Here is an 11531-nt window from a genome sequence, read left to right on the forward strand (position 1 = left end):
CCCCGTCCTGAGTGGATCTAGATCGGGGGCAACTGACGCCCCCGACCCGTCGCGCGCCATCACCGCCACCACCTCCGACACCGCTGGACCGCGCCGCCGGAGCCCCCCTCACCGTCTTCGCCGGATCGGCCGCCGCACCGTCGCCCTCAACTCCATCCCGCCGGACTGCCTCCTCCCGGACTCGCATCACTGAGCCTCACCGCCTCTTCCCTCGTCGCACGTAAGCGGCTCCCCTCTCCTCTTCCCCCCTCTACTCCCGTTGTCGGATCTAGCCGCGCCCGCGCTCGCGGTGAGCGCGCGCTCCCTGTGCCCCAAGCATCGCTCACATTCGTCGTTCGGCTCCACGCACTTGCTTGCGTTTGCCACTAACGTCCCGTGCACGCGCCCACCTCCCCTGCTCTTGCGCACGTCGCCCGGGGCCGTGCCCCGCGCGCCTGCCTCTGGCTGCCACAGCCACCGTGCCTCGCCTGTCCACCAACGTCGTGTTGTCGCTCGCCGGCACATGCGCGCCCATGGCTCCGGTCCCCTCCATCCCGCCGCCCTGTTCCGGCCGGCGCTCGTGTGCCCTTGGCCGTCGGCGCCCGCTGCCGGCTCTGGCGCGTCGTCTGGGTAGGTTATTCCCGCACACCGGGGCTCCACCCCGTTTCGCTAGCGCCCACACCAGCACGCCCCGCCGCCCGTTACCTGTAGCGCCAGTGCCTGCTAAAGACACCCCCTATGACAATGACAGATGGGGCCCACGCCCCTGTGGCGCCCCCGATTCAATCGTACACTAATCATGCACGCAAATGTGTACGATCAAGATTAGGGACTCACGGGAAGATATCACAACACAACTCTAAAACATAAATAAGTCATACAAGCATCATAATACAAGCCAGGGGCCTCGAGGGCTCCAATACAAGTGCTCGATCATAGACGAGTCAGCGGAAGCAACAATATCTGAGTACAGACATAAGTTAAACAAGTTGCCATAAGATGGCTAGCACAAACTGGGATACAGATCGAAAGAGGCGCAGGCCTCCTGCCTGGGATCCTTCTAACTACTCCTGGTCGTCGTCAGCGGGCTGCACGTAGTAGTAGGCACCTTCGGTGTAGTAGGAGTCATCGTCGACGGTGGCGTCTGGCTCCAGGGCTCCAGCATCTGGTTGCGACAACCAGGTAGAAGGGAAAGGGGAAAAGAGGGAGAAAAGCAACCGTGAGTACTCATCCAATGTACTCGCAAGCAAGGAACTACACTACATATGCATGGATATATGTGTAAGGAGGCCATATCAGTGGACTGAACTGCAGAATGCCAGAATAAGAGGGGGATAGCTAGTCCTGCCGAAGACTACGCTTCTGGCAGCCTCCGTCTTGCAGCATGTAGAAGAGAGTAGATTGAAGTCCTCCAAGTAGCATCTCCAAGTAGCATCTCCAAGTAGCATCTCCAGTAGCATCGGATAGCATAATCCTACCCGGCGATCCTCCCCTCGTCGCCCTGTGGAAAAGAGATCACCGGGTTGTCTGTGGAACTTGGAAGGGTGTGTTTTATTAAGTATCCGGTTCTAGTTGTCATAAGGTCAAGGTACAACTCCAAGTCGTCCTGTTACCGAAGATCACAGCTATTCGAATAGATTAACTTCCCTGCAGGGGTGCACCAACTTACCCAACACGCTTGATCCCATTTGGCCAGACACACTTTCCTGGGTCATGCCCGGCCTCGGAAGATCAACACGTCGCAGCCCCACCTAGGCAAAACAGAGAGGCCAACACGCCGGTCTAAACCTAAGCGCAGAGGGGTCTGGGCCCATCGCCCATAGCACACCTGCACGTTGCGAGGGCGGCCGGAAGCAGACCTAGCCTAGCAGGCGTTCCAGTCCAATCCGGCGCGCGCCGCTCCGTCGCTGACGTCTGAAGTGCTTCGGCTGATACCACGACGCCGGGATACCCATAACTACTCCCACGTAGATGGTTAGTGCGTATAGGCTCGTAGCCAACACAGATCAAATACCAAGATCTCGTTAAGCGTGTTAAATATCCGCGAACGCCGAACAGGGCCAGGCCCACCTGTCTCCTAGGTGGTCTCAACCTGCCCTGTCGCTCCGCCTCAAAGTAACCGTCGGGGGCCGTCGGGAACCCAGGCCCACCTCTACCGGGATGGAGCCACCTGCCCCTTCAGCCCCCATCTCCGAACAGTACCATAAGTAATGTAACTGTGCAAAGTATATAGTATATGCCCGTGATCACCTCCCGAAGTGATCACAGTCCGGTAGTATAGCATGGCAGACGGACAAGAGTGTAGGGCCACTGATGGAACACTAGCATCCTATACTAAGAAGTAGGATAGCAGGTAATGGTAACAACAGTAGTAGCAAGGACAGGCTATGCATCAGGATAGGAATAACGGAAAAGCAGTAACATGCTACACTACTCTAATGCAAGCAGTATAGAGGAGAATAGGCGATATCTAGTGATCAAGGGGGGGGGCTTGCCTGGTTGCTCTGGCAAGAGAGAGGGGTCGTCGTCGATGTAGTCGTACTCGGTGGCATCAGCGCCGGTCTCGGGGTCTACCGGGGAAGAAGAGGGGGGAAGAAACAGTAAATACAGAGCCAACAAAGTATCACAAACAAAACGAGGCAATACGCGGTGCTAGGTGTGCCCGAACGCGGTAGTACGTGATACCAACGAAGGGGGAAAGCATCCGGGAAAGTATTCCCGGTGTTTCGCGTTATCGGGCAGAGGAGCCGGAGGGGGAAAGTTGCGAGTTCGATAGGTTAGGGGGGTGTGGTGGACGAACGGGATGCGTATCTGGATTTGTCTCGTCGTTCTGAGCAACTTTCATGTAGAAAGTATTTTCATCTGAGCTACGGTTTATTCTCTATTAATTTTAAAAGATTTAAATCATTTTCAAGATTTATTTAATTATTTTAATGCAACATTATCCAGAACAGTGATTGCTGATGTCATCATGATGTCAGCATGATGTCAGCAGTCAATAGAGGTTGACTGGGTCAACCTGACATGTGGGTCCGGTGGGACCCACCTGTCATTCTCTGTTTAGGTTAATTACAGATTAGTTAATTTAATTACTATTTAATTAACCTAACTAGTTAATTAAATTAATTAAACCGAATTAATTAACTTAATTAATTCATTAGATAATTAATTAATTAATAATTAATTTTATTAAATCATTTTTTTATTATTTTTATTTTTAATTCCTTTTTTTTATTAAAACGTCCTGGGGCGTGGGCCCCGTTGGCAGTGGCCCAGAGGGCCATACTGGGTCGGGCGTTACGGGCGCTGGTGCCTAGCCCGACTGGGCATACGCCCAGATCGACAGGGGTGGCGCCGCCCACAGGCGCAGCGAATCCAGCCGCTGAAGGCGGTAGTGGCAACGCCACGGCGGGGTTGTGCCGGGGCGCGGGGCAGGAGCCGGTTGCGGAGGTGGGCGCTGGGAGCGGTGGTTGGGCAGGGAGAGCAACGGGGAGGTTCGATGGCGCGCTCGCGGACGACACAGCCGCAGCTCGAGGAGCTAGCGCCCCGACGAAGTGCGGGCTCCGACGAAGTGCGGGCTCGGTCAGAGGTGAGGGGGCGGGCGCACGCGCACTTTGGCGCGGCCAGGCGCAGCGAGGAGCAGGGTGGAGAAGGAGAGGGGGGGTCGTTGCTCACCCCCGTTGCAGGGGATCTGGGGCGGCGAGGCTCGTTGGAGCCGTTGAGGAGGAAGACGGCGCAAGTAGGCGACGGAGAGGACGACGGGGAGGCAGTCCGGCGATGGCGTCCGACGAGGTCCAAGCGGGGCGGCGGTGGCCGCGGCGTCGGCAGCCTTCGGGCACGATCTAGGGGAAGGGCGAGGGAGAGACGACAGGATGGCGCCGACAGGGTCCGACGAGCGCCTGGCGACGGGGGGACGGCGGGGTAAGCAGCGGGGCGCCGCCGCCGAGGTTGTTGCCCCGATCCAGAAGGGGATCGAGAAGTGGGGGAGCGAGGCGCGTGGGGAGAGTGGGGGATCGATCCTGATCCAAGGGATTCGGGGGAGGGAGTGGAGCGAGTGGGGGTTAGGGTTTCAGTTTAGTGGGGTTATGGGGATATAGGCCAGGGGTAGTGGGCTGGCCGACCGGCTGACTAGCTGGGCCGGTTGGCCCAGTGGGGGGGGCTACCTTTTTCTTGTTTTTTTGTTTTGTCTTTATTTATTCATTTATTTTTCCTTTTACTGTTTTACTCTTAGTCTCATCTAATTTAAGTTTTATAAAAACTTAAAAGTTGTACCAAAATCAGTATTACTAATTATATCTTTGTTACAAAAGTTTAACCCCCTAAATAAAATACTTTAACATCTTATATGTAATAAAAGGCATTTATTATATTGGTTATGTTGTTGTTTCAGTCACATTTAAGCATCTAAACATTTTACAAAAGCGTGGTTTCCTTACCATAATTACCTATGCATTATTTGGCTCACTCCGAACATTTTAGTTTTAATATTTGAAAACTTTTATTTTTTTGCTTGATGTTGAATTTGAATTCGAACCGGTTTCGAACTAGAGCGACATTAGCAACTGTAACCATCGTGACGTGGCAACATTAACAGAGGTTTACTGTAGCTTAACTACCCGGGCGTCACAATTCTCCTCCACTACAAGAAATCTCGTCCCGAGATTTAAGAGGTAGTGAAAGGGGGAAGGTTTGGTAACGAGTCTAGCGGGTCTTCTCATTCTGGCTAGCTCTTCTCGAAGAGACTAGTCCAATACGTTGATGTCTTCATTCCTTTGCTTCCGGTCATCATGATGAAGTCGACATCCTCTCTTCGGGATCTTCATCGTACTTAAGAATAGGTAACAGGGCAGATCGGCAACGACAGAATGCTATAAGGGTAATAATCTGGGATTAACCCATGAAGGAGTATAAGAGTACCTCTCGAGTTGAACAAATAAAACACATCGAGAGTGAGGTTCAAAGGTACAATAAGAGGTTCCAAGCAGATAGATAGTGGCTCGAAGTCTGAACCAGAGTGAGAAAGGGGTTCAGAGCAGCGAGAGTAAGTATAGCGCCTTATACGAGAATAGAGCACTAGGAAGGTGGCTCGTGAATTACATACAAGGTCACGTGCGAGGAACAACCTTGGGAACAGGGGGTGTACATGAGAGTCAGGTTTCGATCCTGTGGAATTGTGGGTCATGTGTTTTTTTTGGAGCAGTGACATCTTGCACGGTCATGATTGCGAGGCATGTCAGAGAGTACCATGTCAGTTATGTCGGCAACAACGTTGGTACCTAGGGCGAGGGACGAAGAGAACCATTTTCCTGCTTGTTGCAACGAGGCGGACCAATAGGCAAAGTTCTCGTCCATCGGTGGTTACCGGAATGTCATCAACAAAAGTAACAGGGTCTTACTGGCAAAATTGTACATGAGGGGTTTACATAAGCAAGAAATTAATACTGCTTAGACCATAATGATCACCAGAAAGGTTAAACCAAATAATGGAAAGGAAGATATGATTATCAGATATCTCAGGGGTATATCCTTCCCAATGATAAGCAGAGCATGACATCCATGACAGGATATAATGTAGAAAACCCTTTAGGTAAGGGGAGAAAAAAAATTCATGACATTACCCATACAACGGTGTTCGGATAATTGAGCAAGAAACATTTAGCATTGGGATTCAAATGTTCTTGTTGAAAATCGGAGTACCACAAGTATGCTTCGAGACAGTATTGACATGGTCTTCAAGCAAAGGTCAGGCTTTGGATACAAAGGATCCATCGAAAACAACTTATAGAATAAGTCTTACAGTTTCCTCATGGAAGAATGGATAACCTTGTTAAAAAGGAAACTATAACAATAGGTCCTCCGGCCAGGTGTGCTAGGCATGACATCATCTTACCGGGTCATATAAAGACCAATGTTATAACTCTTTGAAATATGTTCCAACCATCATATCTGACCGAGGTTCAGATCCGATTGGTGTCAGGAAACCTCCGTCTTAGGATGCCTGAGAAGAAAAGGTGCAACGCAATTGACGAGATAGCATTATAAGATTCTCGGGCAATGAACTATGGAAGCGAGTTCGAAGACAAGGATTCATCATCATTAAACCAAGGAGAGGATGAGAGGGTGGCTGATGGAATCAGCGGCAATTTATCGAGATTAACAAAAGATGGATTTCCACAATTATGTGAACAAGGAGATAACATTTGTCAGATCAAATGGTATAATGATGTATGCTCGAGGAAAACCTACACAATTAAACATTGGTTGAAATGTGCACCTGAAATCTGGGCTAGGTAGCACAAACAATGTTAGAATTGCGGTTCGATAACCAATGGTCTAAGAATGAAATGTTGACCATTAACTTCAAAGAAATAAGGTTGCCGGAAGTTTTAAAATTACTAGACCATCTGTCGGTATTCCTGTTAGGAACAACACGGGGACCAAGAAAAGAATGGTGATGGTGAAGTATCACTTATATCAAGAATTCTCAAGAGGTGGTGAAATTCTCACAACATCCTTGACAAAAGGCAGTAATACTTCAAGGTAGATCATAATACGGGCTGGATAGTAAGTTGCATCCATAACATGAACAAGTTTGTGATGAAAGGAAGGTAAGGATGTTGTTGATGGTAACTAAAATTACCAAGGAATGAGGATGGCACTTATCATCAAGAATTCCATTGATATCCTGGAAGGAGTCAAAATGTTGATGATGCTCACGACAATTTGTTGTCGAGAGAATCCACGAAGAAGTAATTAAACAACGACTGCATCAAGCAAAAGGACTGATGCAACAAAAGATTATTGGAGCCACGGATACGACACAAACTCGAAATCAAGCTCACTGTTTTTAAGGCGAAGTTACATGAGGAGGAAGATTGACGTAAGGTTAGCTCAACGTCGAAAATTGTGCTCCGGAAAGAAGGACCAGGTAGCACAGTTAAAATGTTGCACGATAATGATATGGCCGATCAGGCTAGGAATGGCGTGATCGGGTAGAAACTCGTACTTAAGGAAGATTATCAAGAGTTGTTGAACCGTAGTGCAGACTCGGTTCAGTTATCGGTGTCTTTGAGTGTTTAAAAACTCAGAGCCCGTGAAAAAATGGAATCAGTGGGAATGTAGCACTAGATGAAGAACTCATAAGAAGTTACGCAGTTCCATGATAATCTCGAGATACCAGGGGGTAATACTCGACGACAGTCCAAAGTAGAGCTTGGACTGGTGTATTGATCCATAGAAGACAATTGTTTTAACTTGTCCGAGAAATTAGATCAAAGAAGAACAATCATGGTCAGAACCACGATTGCAAAAGGCCAGATCCTAGATATAAGATGAACTTATACCAAAGGAATAATTCATTTAAGAGAAGCTTTAATGATAAGATCTACATCGTGTCCATGGGCATGAACACAAGTTCAAGGTCGACTCCCACTTCTCCAATGCATAACCTTTCATTCACTTCTCACGTTCGATGAAGTTGCAGTGTTGAAATTTTATCTGGTGAAGCACCAGAAGAGTATGACTCGTGAAAACTTTCGGGTTCACACGGTTTAGAGAAGGCATATGTACAACCCATAGGGGCTTCTTAGAAACATATACCACAAGTTTCAAGAGTAATTAACACAAGCCCGAAAGCAGAGCATGGTTGGCCAAGAAGAGGATACAACTTAACAAAGGCATTATGTATCAGGGGAAGAACTCACAAGGTGATCAAATATGTAGGACACTGTCGGATAACAATCCAAGAAAGGACTTGATGGTCCACAAAGGATCTGGTACGAGTATCGGTACTCAACTAGAGGAAGAAGAATGCAAGGAGATCAGATTATAGAAACAACTGACTAACTCAATTGTCAAATGCAAGGAATTATGATTTCCAAATCAAGGGATCAGAAGCAATGCTCTGATTAGGGATGGATAAGTTGAATAGCCTTAGGGTACAATCATAGACAATTGGATTGGTCGAGAACCAATTCCAGTTAAAAGAATGGAAGCTCAGCCGGAAAGGTAATTTATAAGGATCAATGATGATTGCGTGTATTCGCAACATATTGAGTCAACAGACTCAAAATGATAATGACAAGGAATGTCAATAAGATTTCTATACTTATGGGATTAATCATAATGAAAGCAAACAAGAAATTCCAGAGCAATAGGTTGCTGAGGATTTTCGGAATATCGGGTGGTATTTCGAAGACTTTTGTGTAACACATGAACAACTGGGGGATGAGCGGATACTCGATAAATGCGAGAATTAACCGTCGGGGTATTCAAGTGACAAGAACAGCAAGGCAGTAAGCTCAAGGGATTATCGAAACCACGACGAGTTTTTCAGGGTATCTTGTAATAACAAGACCAACTGGGGATGATATAAGAATAGCAACTGTAAGTAGTTACCCATAAGGGTTGACGGTGGAAGGGGAATTGCAAACGCGATGAACACAAGTTCTCGGGTTAACAGCGGAAAGTATCTTTAGGGTCTTCACGTGCAGCAGACGATCATCAGTAATAAGGGGCTCTCCGGGTGAAAGTGATAACGAGATCCTAATGTTAGATTTAGCAAAATTCATTTAACCCGAATAGAAGAGAGATCAGAGTCCCAGAGTAAAGGTCGAGGAGTAAAAGATCCTAGTACCACCCAATGGTGACGTGGGCCCGTAAGGCACACAGCCAAGTTAGTAAAAGTTTTGCAATGTCTAGACTCGACTTCGGCCAAGGAGTGTGGAAGGGAGATCCCTACAGGCAGTCGGCCCTGATACCAACTTGTGGCGCCCCCGATTCAATCGTACACTAATCATGCACGCAAATGTGTACGATCAAGATCAGGGACTCACGGGAAGATATCACAACACAACTCTAAAACATAAATAAGTCATACAAGCATCATAATACAAGCCAGGGGCCTCGAGGGCTCGAATACAAGTGCTCGATCATAGACGAGTCAGCGGAAGCAACAATATCTGAGTACAGACATAAGTTAAACAAGTTGCCATAAGATGGCTAGCACAAACTGGGATAAAGATCGAAAGAGGCGCAGGCCTCCTGCCTGGGATCCTCCTAACTACTCCTGGTCATCGTCAGCGGGCTGCACGTAGTAGTAGGCACCTCCAGTGTAGTAGGAGTCATCGTCGACGGTGGCATCTGGCTCCAGGGCTCCAGCATCTGGTTGCGACAACCAGGTAGAAGGGAAAGGGGAAAAGAGGGAGAAAAGCAACCGTGAGTACTCATCCAAAGTACTCGCAAGCAAGGAACTACACTACATATGCATGGATATATGTGTAAGGAGGCCATATCAGTGGACTGAACTGCAGAATACCAGAATAAGAGGGGGATAGCTAGTCCTGCCGAAGACAACACTTTTGGCAGCCTCCGTCTTGCAGCATGTAGAAGAGAGTAGATTGAAGTCCTCCAAGTAGAATCTCCAAGTAGCATCTCCAAGTAGCATCTCCAGTAGCATCGCATAGCATAATCCTACCGGTGATCCTCCCGTCGTCGCCCTGTGGAAAAGCGATCACCGGGTTGTCTATGGAACTTGGAAGGGTGTGTTTTATTAAGTATCCGGTTCTAGTTGTCATAAGGTCAAGGTACAACTCCAAGTCGTCCTGTTACCGAAGATCACGGCTATTCGAATAGATTAACTTCCCTGCAGGGGTGCACCAACTTACCCAACACGCTTGATCCCATTTGGCCGGACACACTTTCCTGGGTCATGCCCGGCCTCGGAAGATCAACACGTCGCAGCCCCACCTAGGCAAAACAGAGAGGCCAGCACGCCGGTCTAAACCTAAGCGCACAGGGGTCTGGGCCCATCGCCCATAGCACACCTGCACGTTGCGAGGGCGGCCGGAAGCAGACCTAGCCTAGCAGGCGTTCCAGTCCAATCCGGCGCGCGCCGCTCCGTCGCTGACGTCTGAAGTGCTTCGGCTGATACCACGACGCCGGGATACCCATAACTACTCCCACGTAGATGGTTAGTGCGTATAGGCTCGTAGCCAACTCAGATCAAATACCAAGATCTCGTTAAGCGTGTTAAGTATCCGCGAACGCCGGCACAGGGCCAGGCCCACCTGTCTCCTAGGTGGTCTCAACCTGCCCTGTCGCTCCGCCTCAAAGTAACCGTCGGGGGCCGTCGGGAACCCAGGCCCACCTCTACCGGGATGGAGCCACCTGCCCCTTCAGCCCCCATCTCCGAACAGTACCATAAGTAATGTAACTGTGCAAAGTATATAGTATATGCCCGTGATCACCTCCCGAAGTGATCATAGCCCGGTAGTATAGCATGGCAGACGGACAAGAGTGTAGGGCCACTAATGGAACACTAGCATCCTATACTAAGCAGTAGGATAGCAGGTAATGGTAACAACAGTAGTAGCAAGGACAGGCTATGCACCAGGATAGGAATAACGGAAAGCAGTAACATGCTACACTACTCTAATGCAAGCAGTATAGAGGAGAATAGGCGATATCTGGTGATCAAGGGGGGGGGCTTGCCTGGTTGCTCTGGCAAGAGAGAGGGGTCGTCGTCGATGTAGTCGTACTCGGTGGCATCAGCGCCGGTCTCGGGGTCTACCGGGGAAGAAGAGGGGGGAAGAAACAGTAAATACAGAGCCAACAAAGTATCACAAACAAAACGAGGCAATACGCGGTGCTAGGTGTGCCCGAACGCGGTAGTAGGTGATACCGACGAAGGGGGAAAGCATCCGGGAAAGTATTCCCGGTGTTTCGCGTTTTCGGGCAGAGGAGCCGGAGGGGGAAAGTTGCGAGTTCGATAGGTTAGGGGGGTGTGGTGGACGAACAGGCTGCGTATCTGGATTCGTCTCGTCGTTCTGAGCAACTTTCATGTAGAAAGTATTTTCATCTGAGCTACGGTTTATTCTCTATTAATTTTAAAAGATTTAAATCATTTTCAGGATTTATTTAATTATTTTAATGCAACATTATCCAGAACAGTGATTGCTGATGTCAGCATGATGTCAGCATGATGTCAGCAGTCAATAGAGGTTGACTGGGTCAACCTGACATGTGGGTCCGGTGGGACCCACCTGTCATTCTTTGTTTAGGTTAATTACAGATTAGTTAATTTAATTACTATTTAATTAACCTAACTAGTTAATTAAATTAATTAAACCGGATTAATTAACTTAATTAATTCATTAGATAATTAATTAATTAATAATTAATTTTATTAAATCATTTTTTTATTATTTTTATTTTTAATTCCTTTTTTTATTAAAACGTCCTGGGGCGTGGGCCCCGTTGGCAGTGGCCCAGAGGGCCATACTGGGTCGGGCGTTACGGGCGCTGGTGCCCAGCCCGACTGGGCATACGCCCAGATCGACAGGGGGGGCGCCGGCCACAGGCGCAGCGAATCCAGCCGCCGAAGGCGGTAGTGGCAAGGCCACGGCGGGGTTGTGCCGGGGCGCGGGGCAGGAGCCGGTTACGGAGGTGGGTGCTGGGAGCGGTGGTCGGGCAGGGCGAGCAACGGGGAGGTTCGATGGCGCGCTCGCGGACGACACAACCGCAGCTCGAGGAGCTAGCGCCCCGACGAAGTG

Source organism: Triticum aestivum, chromosome 6B (genome assembly GCF_018294505.1).
Source record: "Triticum aestivum cultivar Chinese Spring chromosome 6B, IWGSC CS RefSeq v2.1, whole genome shotgun sequence".
NCBI lineage: Eukaryota > Viridiplantae > Streptophyta > Magnoliopsida > Poales > Poaceae > Triticum > Triticum aestivum.